General features: G+C 46.6%; 1 pseudogene; it reads left to right on the top strand.

Moving 5' to 3' along the window:
- The window catches only part of LOC139025599 (prokineticin receptor 2-like), a 20,727-nt pseudogene extending 9,217 nt beyond the window's left edge, over nucleotides 1-11,510 (top strand).
- Nucleotides 11,511-14,252: the final 2,742 nt, after the last annotated feature.

Raw genomic sequence — 14,252 nt, forward strand, 5'->3', positions numbered from 1 at the left:
AGGTCAGGTCCCTGATGAACTACTGGCATCAACATAGAGCAGGTCAGGTCCCTGGTGAACTACTGGCATCAACATAGAGCAGGTCAGGTCCCTGGTGAACTACTGGCATCAACATAGAGCAGGTCAGGTCCCTGGTGAACTGTTGGCATCAACATAGAGCTGGTCAGGTCCCTGGCCTCAGTGCTCAGCTCATGGCATTTGACTGCAGTTAGCCTCAGTGCTCAGCTAATGGCACCATATTCCTTGTTAATAGGTTGCACCTCCGTCACTCTGTAAAATCATGCCATTGTTATGAATGTTCTCAAGTCGTCCTCTATCCGCAGTCAATAAAAAAAATAACTTTTCCCCAAAATGATTTGTTTTTGTTGGAGCTCATTCACATCTTTAATGTAATATGAATAAAATGCCAATGAAATAAATAGTTAAATCTACTGTAATAGTCTGACTACATTATGTCTCTGACATTATTATACCCTCATTCCAGGGAGACGTTAATGTTGTCCAGTAAATCTGTTACCGTTGGCCCAGTCACAACCCCACAGTCGAGGCCTAATTGTCCGTCCTCATGAAACATAATAAATGACAGACATGGTGCTGTACAAGTGCTGGCACCAGAGCAGTTCAGCCTCAGAATTAACGTTTCATATTCATTTTATTTAACTAGGAAAGTCCGTTAAGAACAAATTCTTATTCACTATGACGGCCTAACAGGGAACAGAAGGTTGACTGCCTTGGTCAGAGACAGAACGACAGATTATTTACCTTGTCAGCTCGGGGATTCGATCCAGCAACCTTTCGGTTACTGGCCCAACGTTCTAACCACTAGGATACCATGCCCACACCCCATATAGGCCCCCTCAGAACAGACCTATGCCCCTCCTGCCCAGCCCTTGCCCTCCACTCCGGCAGAGATGGCCTCAACATGAACATCACACATACGCCCAGGCCGTGAGCAGGTAAACAGGCCCAACCCCCACTCTTATACTAGCCCAAGCCAATGACATGTACCAGATGCTCAGCAGGCTCTGCTCACACTTACTGGTCTGAGGCCAAACCACATGACTAACAAAAATGGACATTTTATGGAACCCAAAACCTTCACTCTCTCATCCTGGAATATCCAAGGCCTGAGGTCATCTGCCTTTGGCCGAAAGAGCAGGAACCTGGACTTCAGAAATACAGACATTGTCATCCTACAAGAAACATGGTATAGAAGAGACGGACCCACTGGTTACCCTCTAGGTTACAGAGAGCTGGTAGTCCCATCTACCACACTACCAGGTGTGAAACATGGTATAGAGGAGACGGACCCACTGGTTGCCCTCTAGGTTACAGAGAGCTGGTAGTCCCATCCACCAAACTACCAGGTGTGAAACAGGGAAGGGACTCAGGGGGTATGCTAATTTGATATAGAGCAGAACTAACTCACTCAATTAAATTAGTCAAAACAGGAACATTTTACATTTGGCTAGAAATTCTAAAGGAAATGATCTCAACAGAGAAAAATGTCCTGTGTGCTACCTATATCCCCCCACTAGAATCCCCATACTTTAAAGAAGACAGCTTCTCTATCCTGGAGGGGGAAATCAATCATTTCCAGGCCCAGGGACATGTACTAGTCTGTGGCGACCTAAATGCCACAACTGAACAAGAACCTGACACCCTCAGCACACAGGGGGACAAACACCTACCTGGAGGTGACAGCATTCCCTCCCCCATATGCCCCCCTAGGCACAACTACGACAACATAACCAACAAAAACGGGTCACAACTCGTGCAGCTCTGTCACACGCTGGGTATGTACATAGTCAATGGTAGGCTTCGAGGGGACTCCTACGGTAGGTTCACCTATAGCTCATCTCTTGGCAGTAGTACTGTAGACTACTTTATCACTGACCTCAACCCAGAGTCTCTCAGAGCGTTCACAGTCAGCCCACTGACACCCATATCAGACCACAGCAAAATCACAGTCTACTTGAACAGAGCAATACTCAATCATGAGGCATCGAAGCCAAAGGTACTGAATAATATCAAGAAACGCTATAGATGGAAGGATAAGTAGTGTGGAAACCTAACAAAAAACAATTAGCAACAACAAATTCATTTTAGACTACTTCCTTGACAAAACATTTCACTGTAATGTGAAGGTGTAAACTTGGAAGTAGTAAAACCTAAACAGTATATTGATCTCTCAGCTTCCCTATCAAATCTAAACATTGAAAACAGAAAACAGAAAGAACATTTACAACAATGACAAACTGTTTGATGAAGAATTGAGAACCTGTTCAACCAAAAACATAGAGACCCAGAAAACCTGAGCCTTCACTATCGGTGAATCACTAAAAACATACAGAAATACCACTACGGGAAAAAGAAAGAACGCACGTCGAAGAATCAACTCAATGGTAATTGAAGAATCCTAGTCTCGAACCACTTCTGGAAAATTGGAAAACCTAAAACAAAGAACACATGAAGATTATCTATCCTAACAGAAGTGTATGGGTCAAACCACTCTCCAATCTTTTTGACTGTAAGGAATCTGTGGTTAGCTGGTGATAGGATCAGTGCAGAGACAGCAGATATGATAATATAACTGTATTTTACTGTAAATCATATAATAAATTGCAATACAACAACAGAGCAGACCCACCAAATAACCGGACCCTTTCCTACATAGAAACAATGCTCCACAAACATGTGGAAACAGAGGGTTAAATAATGAAACAGGTTAATTGGGGGAAATTGAAACCAGGTGTGGTAAGAACAAAGCAAAACAAATGGAAAAGTGGAATCGGCGATGCTAGAAGGCCGCAGTGACGTCAACCGCAGAACGCCGCCCGAACAAGAGGTTAAACACTAAGGGTCATGGGTGTAGTGGGAGGGTAACTCATAGAGGGGGCCAGTGGATGTAGTGGAGGGTAACACTAAAAGGGCCAGTGGTGTAGTGGAGGGTAAACACTAAGGCCAGTGGTGTAGTGGAGGGTAAACTACTAAGGTCCAGTGGGTGTAGTGGAGGGTAAACACTAAAAGGGCCAGTGGTGTACGTGGAGGGTAAACACTAGGCCAGTGTGTAGTGGAGGGTTAACAACCAAGGAGCCAGTGGGTGTAGTGGAGGGTAATACACTAAGGGTCAGTGTGGTAGTGGAGGGTAAACACTAAGGGCCAGTGGTGTAGTGGATGAGGGTAACACTAAGGGCCAGTGGTGTAGTGGAGGTAAACACTAAGGACCAGTGTGTTGAGTGGAGGGTAAACACTAAGGGTTCCAGTGGTGTGTGGAGGGTAAACACTAAGGGGCCAGTGGTGTAGTGGAGGGTAAACACTAAGGGCCAGTGGTGTAGTGGAGGGTAAACACTAAGGGTCAGTGGTGTGTGGAGGGTAAACACTAAAGGACCATGGTGTAAGTGGAGGTAAAAACACTAGGACCAGTGGTGTAGTGGAGGGTAAACACTAAGGGCCAGTGGTGTAGTGGAGGGGTAAACCACTAGGTTGTAGTGGAAGCTGGCTAAACACAGCTCATGAAGAGGGCCAGTGGTGGTAACGCTTGGAAGGATAAACCTAAGGTGTAGGGAGGGTAAACACAAAGGGACCAGTGTGTACGGTGGGAGGGCTTGAAACACTAAGGGCCTGCGACACTATTCATTATTAGCACAGCGCATACGATATATTTCTGGGTGTAGTGGAGGGTAAACACTAAGGGCCAGTGGTGTAGTGGAGGTCACTAAGGACCAGTGGTTTGTATGGAGGGTAAACACATAGGGTCAGTGGTGTAGTGGAGGGTAAACATAAAGGTGTCAGTGGAGGGTAACCTAAGGGCCAGTGGTTAGTGGAGGGTAAACACTAAGGGCAGTGTGTAGTGGAGGGGTAAACACCAAGGACCGTGGGTGTAGTGGAGGGTAAACACTAGGGTCCGTGGTGTGCTGGAGGGTTAAACACTAGGGCCAGTGGTGTAGTGGCAGGGTAAAACACTAAGGGCCAGTGGTTGTCGTGGAGGGTAAACACTAAGGACCAGTGGTGTAGTTGGAGGGTAAAACAACTAAGGACCAGTGGTGTAAGTGGAGGGTAAAACATAAGGGCCAGTGGTGTAGTGGAGGGTAAACACCCTAAAGGGCCAGTGGTGTAGTGGAAGGGTACACTAAGGGTCAGTGGTGTAGTGGGAGGGTAAACCACTAAGGGACCAGTGCGTGTAGTGGAGGGTAACCTAAGGACCAGTGGTGTAAGTGGAGGGTAAACAATAAGGGCAGTGGTTAGTGGAAGGTACACTAAGGTGTAGTGGGAGGGGTAAACACTAAGGGGGGGGGCCAAAAAGTTTTTTGGTGTAGGGAGGGTAAAACATAAGGTGTAGTGGAGGGTAAACACTACAGGACCAAGTGGTGTACGTGGAAGGGTAAACACTAAGGGCCAGTGGTGTAGTGGAGGGTAAACACTAGGGCCAGATGGTGTAGTGGAGGGTTAAACACTAAGGACCAGTGGTTGTAGTGGAGGTAAAAAACCACTAACGGTCCAGTGGTGTAGTGGGGGTAAACACTATAGGTGTAGTGGAGGTAAATCACTAAGGGGCCAGTGGTTGTAGTGGAGGGTAAACACTAAAAGGGTCAGTGGTGTCAGTGGAGGGTAACACTAAGGGTCCAGTGTGTATGGAGGGTACACTAAGGTGTATGGAGGGTAAACCACTAGGACCAGTGGTGTAGTGGAGGGTAACACTAAGGTTCAGTGGTGTAGTGGAGGGTAAACATAAGGGTCAGTGGTGTAGTGGCAGGGTAAACACTAAGGACCAGTGGTTTGTAGGTGGAGGGTAAACACTGAAGGGTGTAAGTGGAAAGGGTAAAACACTAAGTTTACCAGTGGTGTAGTGGAAGGGTAAACACTAAGGACGGCGAGTGGTGTAGTGGAGGGTAAACCAAAAGGACCAGTGGGTTGTAGTGAGGGTAAACACTAAGGCGCGCAGTTGGGTGTACGTGGAGGGTAACACTAAAGGACCAGTGGTGTAGTGGAGGGTAAAACTAAGGACCAGTGTGTAGTGGAGGGTAAACACTAGGGTCAAGTTGGTGTATAAGTGGAAGGGTAAACACTAAGGACCGCATTTTTCGTTCGAGGACCTCGGCTGCACTATTTGACAGATAACACTGATTCGTGTGAGGTGACGTTGGAGCCGGATTTTTAAACATGAAACAGGGTGGTAGCATAGCACGGCTGTTCGGCGGGGACCGAGTCGCACCTGTTCAAGATCAGCGTCCATGGGCGTGGGTTCAGGTGCGGCGAATTGGAAGGTGCGAAACGTTGAGTAGGAACTGGCTTAAGTATTGCGCAGATTGTGATTTAGGTTCATTGCGGTCGTGGTTTAATATGACAAAATGTAGACCTGAGGGTTAAGCATGGAGCACTCTAAAGGTGGGGTGGGTGAACGCGGTTCAGGTGGTTCCTGCCGGTGACCTAACGCATGTGTGCGAGTTGATCGTTATCGGGCATGGGCTCTGACGTATAGCTTAATACCGGACAAACACCTAGTGCTGAGCTGTTGCGTGGGGGGTAGAATACGGCTGTGTTCGTGAGGCTGGGTTAGCTGGGTAATGTGGTGGAAGTAAAAAATTTGATGCCGGTAATATCTGGAAGGGGGTCGCGCTGTATTGGTAATATTGACGAGCTATGTGGGGACTCTGAGTCAGCGATCGTGCCTATCGGATTGGGCGGGAATAACTTTCAAGGCACCGCCCGCGGGGACAAACTGCGTACGCGAGGCAAGCGCGCCGTTATGATGTGTGAACTGGCCTACAATGTTGATTGAACCTGGCATTCGAAAACTAGAAGAAGGGAGGTACTTTGTACGCTGGCGAGCCAAGGCTTGCATTAGTAGGAAGCAGGGACACACACATCATCGGAGGGTCATAGGGCTTTATGAGAGGGTACTATGAGAACGGTTCTGTGATCTCGTACTATCCCCCAGTGTGTAGTGGAGGGATAAAACACTAAGGCCAGTGTGTAGTGAGGGTAAACACTAAGGGAGGGTGTAGTGGAGGGTAAACACTAAGGACCAGTGGTGTAGTGGAGGGTAACACACAAGGCCAGGTAGTTGGGAGGTACATCAGGGACTGTGAGGCTCAAATAAGGGCCAGTGGTGTAGTGGACGGGTAAACACTAAGGGCCAGTGGTGGTTGGGAGGGGTAAACACATAGACAGTGGTGTAGTGGAGGTAAACACTAAGGACAGTGGTGTAGTGAGGGCAAACACTAAGGCCGAGTGGCTGAGTGGAGGTAACACTAGGCCAGTGGTGTAGTGGAGGGTAACACTAAAGCCAGTTGTGTATGGGGGTAAACACTAAGGAGCGGCAGTGTTAGTGGAGGGAAACCTAAGGCCAGTGTTAGGGGGTAAACACTGAAGGACCAGTGGTAGTAGTGGAGGTGAAAACACTATAGGGCCAGTGGTGTAGTGGAGGGTAAACACTAAGGACCAGTGGTAGCTGAGGGAACAACTTAGGACCAGTGGTTGTAGGGTACTAGGAGTGTGGTGTGAAAACACTAAGTAGGGCAGGTAACATGCCAGTGTTGGGCTGGTGAGTGTGAGGGTAAACACTAAGGACCAAGTGTTGAGTGGAGGGTAAACACTTAAGGCCCAGTGGTGTAAGGGTAAACACAAGGCACCATGGTGTTGTGTGGAGGGTAAACACTAAGGACCATGTTGGTGAGTGGAGGGTAAAGCACTAAGGACCAGTGGTGTAGTGGAGGGTAAACCTAAGGACCGTGGTGTAGTGAGGGTAAACACTAAGGACTCAGTGGTGTAGTGGAGGGTAAACCAGTAAGGACCAGTGGTGTAGTGGAGGGGTAAACACTAAGGACAAGTGGTGTAGTGGGAGGGTCAAAACACTAAGGACGCAGTGGAGGGTAAAAACACTAAAGGACCAGTGGTGTAGTGGGAGGGTAAACACTAGGACCAGTGGTGTAGGGTAAGGGTAAACCTAAGGTCCAGTGGTGTAGGGAGGTTAAACACTCAAGGACCAGTGGAGGGTAAACACTAAGGTCCAGTGGTGTAGTGGAGGGTAAACACTCAGGGTCAGTGGTTGTACGTGATGGTAAACACAAGGACCAGTGGTGTAGTGGTAGGGTAAACACTAAGGGACCAGTGGTGTAGTGGAGGGTAAAACACTAAGACAGTGGAGGGTAAACACTAAGGGCCAGTGGTGTAGTGGAGGGTAAACATAAGGACCCAAGTGGTGTAGTGGAGGGGGTAAACAACTAAAAGGGCAGTGGGTAGTGGAGGGTAAACATTAAGGCCAGTGGTGTAGTGGAGGGTAAAGCACTCAGGACCCGAGTGGTGTAGTGGAGGGTAAACCACTAAAAGGACCAGTGGTGTAGTGGAGGGTAAACACTAAGGGCCAGTGGAAGGGTACAACACTAAAGGACCGAGTGGTTGTAGTGGTGGAAGACAACAGTCACAACAGCATGAATGTTAAAGTAACCACTACATAGGGCTGATGGAAAGACAGCAGTCACACACAGCTGAATGTTAAATATCACCACTACATGGGCTGATGAGGAGACCAGCAGTCACACAGTATGATGTTTAAAATACCACTTACATAGGGCTGATGAGAGACAGCAGTCACCAGTATGTGTTAATTTCACGCACTACTTTCCACTGCATAGGGCCGATGGAGAAACAGGCAGTCAACAACACAGCATGAGTTATCACCACTACTCCACTGCATAGGGCCGATGTAGAGACCAGCAAGTCACACAACACCAGCATGAATGTTAAATCAACCAAACTACACCACCTGGCCTAGTGGCTGATGGAGCAGACAGCATGTCACAAACAGCATGATGTTAAATCACCAACTACAAAAACACACTGCTAGGGCTGATGGAAAGACAGCAGTCCACACACAGCATGATGTTTAAAGACCACTACAAACCACTGCATAGGGCGATGGAGAGACAGCAGTCAACACAGTAATGATGTTAAATCAGAACTATCACCACTGCAAGGGCTGAATGTGAAAGACAGCAAGTCCACAACAAGGCATGATGATGTTAAATCAGCCACTACAAACCACTACATAAGGGCCGATTGGAGAGACAGCAGTCACGACAGTATGGAAATGTTAAAATCACCAACTACTTATCCACTGATAGGCAAGATGGAGAGACAGCAGATCAACCACAGTATGATGTTTAAATCACCACTACACCCACTGCATAGGGCTGATGGAAAGTACAGCAGTCCAACACACAGCATGAGTTTTAAATCAACCACTAACAACCACTACATAGGGCTGATGAGAGACAGCAAGTCACACAGTATGATGTTAAATCACCACTACTCCACTGCATAGGGCCGATGGAGAGACAGCAGTCACACACAGCATGATGTTAAAGGACCACTACACCACTGCATAGGGCCGATGGAGAGACAGCAGTCACACACAGCATGAAGTTGAACTAAAGGATAATCAGTCCATAAGGTCACATAAGCCAGTAGGTCCCAATCATAAGAATACAAAAACACAACCATTAAGCATTTCCCAATCTGAATGTACAACTAATACTTCCCATTGCTAAAAACATTTCACGTTTAGCCCCCAAAGTAACCGGTGACCTAAAGTGGAGCTGACAGTGTTTTAACTACTTTGAAGATATCATACAAACAGACATGTCATAATATCAGTCAAAAACTACAAAACCAACTTTTTAAGAGGTTTTAAAAATAGGTTCTATATTTGACTCATTGTTATATGACCTACACTAAGACATTGTTGGCAGAATAGATGGATGTAGTTCAATATATGATTAACATAATTCACCAACACAGTTCTCGGTCGTCCATAAAATATTGCTATCAGGTTGTAAATCCCAGCTGGTACATCGTCTGCTGCCTCCATTCAGGATGCTCTGTTTCAGGTTCAACGACTCAGCATTTTGGACAAAAACAGACGAATGTAACTCAGGCTGGGAATGTCAATACAATGATGACAAGTCAGTCATAACGTGGCTAGTAGGCTAGCGTATCTATTTATGTAGCAAGCTAATAAAACGGAGCCTAACGTTAGCTAGATAGCTAGCTAGCTGCTAGGAGAATGTCATGTCATTGGAGGAGTGATTGACTGACTGTTTCCCCTCATATCGGCTAGATAGATAGCTGCTAGGAGGATGTCATGTCATTGGAGGAGTGATTGACTGACTGTTTRTCCTCATATCGGCTAGATAGCTAGCTGCTAGGAGGATGTCATGTCATTGGAGGAGTGATTGACTGACTGTTTCCCCTCATATCGGCTAGATAGCTAGCTGCTAGGAGATTTGTTCATGTCATTGGAGGAGTGATTACTGACTGTTTCCCCGCTCATATCGGCTAGATAGCTTAGCTGTGCCTAGGAGGATGTCATGTCAATTGGAGGAGTGAATTTGACTGAACTGTTTCCCCTCATATCGCTAGATTAGCTAGTCTGCTAGGAGGATGTCATGTCATTGGAATAGTGATTGAACCTGACCTGTTTCCCCTCATAATCGGCTAGATAGCTAGCTTGCTTAGGAGAATGTCATGTCATTGAGGAGTGATTGGACTGACTGTTTTCCCCTCATATCGGCTAGATAGCTAGGCTGCTAGGAGGATGTCCATTCATTGGAGGAGGTGATTGACTGACTTTTCCCCTCATATCGGCTAGATAGCTAGCTGCTAGGAGGATGTCATGTCATTGGAATAGTGATTGACTGACTGTTTCCCCTCATATCGGCTAGGAATAGCTTAGCTGCTAGGAGAATGTCATGTCATTGGAGGAGTGATTGACCTGACTGTTTCCGCCTGCATATCGGCTAGATAGCTAGCTGCTAGGAGGATGTCATGTCATTGGAGGAGTGATTGACTGACTGTTTCCCTCATATCGGTAGATAGTAGCTGTAGGAAGGATGTCATGTCATTGGAGGAGTGATTGACTGACCTGTTTCCCCTCATAATCCGGCTAGATAGCTAGCTGCTAGGCAGGACTGTCATTTCATTGGAATAGTGTCCGATTTGACTGACTGTTCTCCCTTCATTATCGCTAGAATAGCTAGCTGGCCTAGGAGAATGGTCATGTCATTGGAGGAGTGAAACTTGACTGACGTGTTTTCCTCATATGCGGCTAGATAGGCTAGGCTGCTAGTCCGAGGATGTCATGTTATTGGTGGAGGAGTGATTGACTGCTGTTTTCCCCTCATATCGGCTAGATCGTGAGCTAGTGCTAGTGAGGATGTCCATTTCATTGGATATTAGTGGATTGACTGAACTGTTTCCCCTCATATCGGCTTAGATAGCTAGCTGCTAGGAGCAATGTCATGTCATTGTAGTAGTGGATTGACTGACTGTTCCTCATATCGGCTAGAATAGCTAGCTGCTATGAGATGTTCATGTCATTGGAGGAGTATTGACTGACTGTGTTTCCCTCTCATATCGGCTAGATAAGCTACTGCTAGAGGATGTCATGTCATTTTGGAGGAGTGATTGACTGACTGCTTTCCCCTCATATCGGTAGATAACTAGCTGGCTAGGAGGATGTCATGTCCATTGGAGGAGTGGTTGACGGACGACCTGTTTCCCCTCGAATGATCGTTTTTTTTTTTTTGGTGGTTCTTATATGTAGCAGATGTGAAACTGGCTAGCTAGTTACGCAGTGGTGCGCAGCTAAATAGGCCTTTCAATCCAGTGAGCGTCACTCGCTCTGACCCTTGAACGTAGTAGTTCCCCTTTCTGCACAGTGCCGCGGCTTTTGTGGCTAAGGCGATGGTACGACTGCTTCGTGGGTGACTGTTGTTGTGTGGCTGCAGAGGGTCCCCTGTGTTCGCGGTCGGGCGAGGGACGGTCGGAGTAGTGTTTTCGCGTAGGTCACTGTTATATCCTAATGAATGTCACTCGCACCGAGATTGTAGAGATGTGCAGGATGCTCTGTAGTTCTGGCATTGATTGTTCTGTGTAGCGTGCGAATTCGTATATCTCGCTGTTGATGTACACTCTCTAGTGTTACTAGTCTCATGGACTCTCGTCTCTGCACGCCACCTTTTAGTCGCTAGCGGAGCGTGCTGCGCTCATCGGTACTTATCTATTTATCTCGTCGCCGTATCAGCACCAAGAGCACACGAATTCACATCTCGACTCACTCTCTTTGCTCCATTAAGGGAGCACGAGACATCATCATGCTCTCCGAGACATGATCGCCTCGCAATAAGGCACGAATTGGCAGAGACACAGAATTAAGTGTATAACCTGGGGTAAGTGTACTATATGTTGGGTTGTTGCAGAGTCAGTGCTGTAGGTCATAAAGTTCGCTCTACCCATCTCTCTGGCAGCAGTCTCTGGCTGAGGTCCAGCAGCTCCGCGCCAAACCCTTGCCTCCCCTACCCAGAATGCCACCTGGCTTTCTCCCTCCAGGACTCGTCTTGAGGAGGCTTGCAGCAGCAAGAAACTCCTCTTGTGACACAGACGACTTTGTCATGGTGCCCGATTCCACTTTCCCAGTAAGCGCATCCTCATTCCTCCAACACCACTAAGTGGATGTTTCTTGTAGCTCTTCAGTCTGTATGTGTATGAAACCAGAGTTGTGAGAGAAGGTTGTTTAAGTATGACTTTCATTCTGAAGGCTAATGGCAGTGTAGTCCACTTTCTTCTGAGAATGATTTCTGAGGTTCATAGTTTGGCTGGTCATATCCTCTCTTGGACATGTTGCAAATGGTTTCAGAGCAGTGAGACGCTTCCACCTCTGACGGGCCTAACTGGGAAGGTGTTCCAACGACAAGTTGATGAACAGCGGGTGAGAGTTTTAATGGACATGGTCTTTTAGAGATGGGGAGCAAAATATCGAGTAACAAGTTTACATATTTCGTAATATTATTGTAGGAATGATTTTTACAGCTGAACAAAAATAATAAACGCAAGCCTGCAACAATTTCAACCACGATTTTAACTGAATTAACACAAGTCATATAAAGAAATCAAGCTCACGTTGCATAATAAATAAATTAGGCCCTAATCTCTGAGATTTTTCACATGAACTGGTAATCACAGATGATGCATCGTGTTTGGTCATAGAAACGCTTTAAAAAAAAGGTAGGGGCGTGGATCAAAAACAAGTCAGTAATCTGGTGGTGACCACCATTTTCCTCCCCATGCAGCGCACAACACAATCTCCTTCACATAGAGTTGATACAGGCTGTTGGATTGTGCCCATGTGGAATGTTTGTCCCACTATCCTTTCAATGGCTGTGCGAAGTTGCTGGATTAATTCGGCTCGCGCACACTCGGAACACGCTGTCGTACACGTCCGATCCAATAGGATCCGCAAACATGCTTAATGGGTTGAGTATTTGGCAGGACACAATGGAAGAACTGGACATTTTCAGCTTCTAGGAATTGTCTACAAGATCCTTCGGGACATGGGCGCTTGTGCATTATCATGCTGAAACATCACCGTGATGGCGGCGGATTGAAAGGCCAACAATGGGTCCTCAGGTATTGTCACGGTATCTTTTGTGCATTCATATATGAAATCGGTTTCCTATTGCCATCGTATAAAATGTAATTGTGTTCGTTGGTTCCGTGGCTTATGCCTTTGCGCCATGACATAACACCACCACCGTATGGGGCCACTCTGTTTCACAACTTTGCCATCAGGCAACCGTTCGCTGCACACGCCATCATGCCGGCGCTACAAAAAATTGAATACCAGGATTAATCCGTGAAGAGCACACTTCTCCCAGCGTGCCAGTGGCCTATCATACAGTGAGCATTTGCGCTCACCACTGGAATAGTTCGCGGTTACGATGTCGAAACTGCAGTCAGGTCAAGACCCTGGCTGAGGACAACGAGCACTGCAGATGAGCTTCCCTGAGGCGGTTTCTGACAAGTTTGTGTCATGAAATTCTTCACTGTGCAAACCCACGTTTCATCACACGTTTGTCGGAGTATGGCTCGTCTCAGGCAACGCCGCGCAGGTGAAGAAGCGGGATGTTGGAGGTCCTGGGCTGGCGTGGTTAATGTGTGTCTGCGTTGTGAGACGCGGGTTGAGCCCGTACTGCCAAATTCTCTAAAACGATTGTTGGTAGAAGAAATTTAATTATCTGACAACAAGCTCTGGGTGGACAATTCCTACGCCGTCAGGTATGCCAAATTGCATGCTCCCTCAACTTGAGACAGTCTGTTTCAATTGTGTTGTGTGGCATTTGTGTTATGGCCTTGTATGTCCGAACGAGCACAAGCTGCACTTGTGTATGTGAATCATGATGATTTAAATCAGAGCTTCTTGGTATGCCTCACCTGTCAGAGTCGATGGATCATCCTTGGCAAAGGAAGAAATGCTCACGTAACAGGGATGTAAAGCCAATTTGTGCCCAAAATTTGAGAGAAATAAATTTTGTGGCGTATGGAACATTTCCCGGGATCTTCACCTCCATGAAACATGGGACCAGACTTTTCCATGTTGCGTTATATTTTTGTTCAGTGTATCTCGATACTTTCATTTCCTAACTATCGATTTGTAAAAAATATAGATATAATATATCTCAACAAAAAAAAGAAAACGTCCTCTCCAATTGTCCAACTGCGTTTTGATTTCAGCAAAACTTAACATGTTAAAATATTTGTATGAAAAAACATAAGATTCAACCAACTGAGGACATAAACTGAACTAATGTCCACAGACGATGTGACTAACAGAAATGAAATAATGTATCCCTGAACAAGGGGGGTCAAAATCAAAAAATAACAGTCAGTATGCTGGTGTGGGTCACCAGCTGCATTAACACACGGTTTCCTGCATGCTTGTTTCATTAACCATGAAACAATTAATGATACATGCCACATGTGTGAACGGTCGTTAAGACACCTAAAACAGCTTAACAGATGGTAGGCCAGCAATTAAGGTTCACAGTTAATTGAAAACTAGGACACTAAGAGGCGCTTTCTAGCTGCACTGCTGAAAAACAACAAAAAGAAAGATGCCGCAGGGTCCCTGCTCATTTTGCGTGAACGTGCGCTTAGAAGCTTGCAAGGGAGGCATGGGTAATGCAGATGTGCCAGGGCAAAGAAATTGGCAATATCCGTACTGTGGAGACGCCTAAGACACAGAATGGACAGCTGATCATCCTCGCAGTGGCAGACGCACGTGTAAGACAACACCTGCACAGGAGGTAACAGTCCGAACATCATACCTGCGCGACAGGTACCGGATAGCAACAACAACTGCCCGGTTTACACCAGTGGAAAGCACAAACATTCCCTACCCCTCCTCAGTTGCA

The sequence above is a fragment of the Salvelinus sp. IW2-2015 genome, unplaced genomic scaffold, assembly GCF_002910315.2.
Source record: "Salvelinus sp. IW2-2015 unplaced genomic scaffold, ASM291031v2 Un_scaffold2917, whole genome shotgun sequence".
NCBI classification, from domain to species: Eukaryota; Metazoa; Chordata; class Actinopteri; order Salmoniformes; family Salmonidae; genus Salvelinus; species Salvelinus sp. IW2-2015.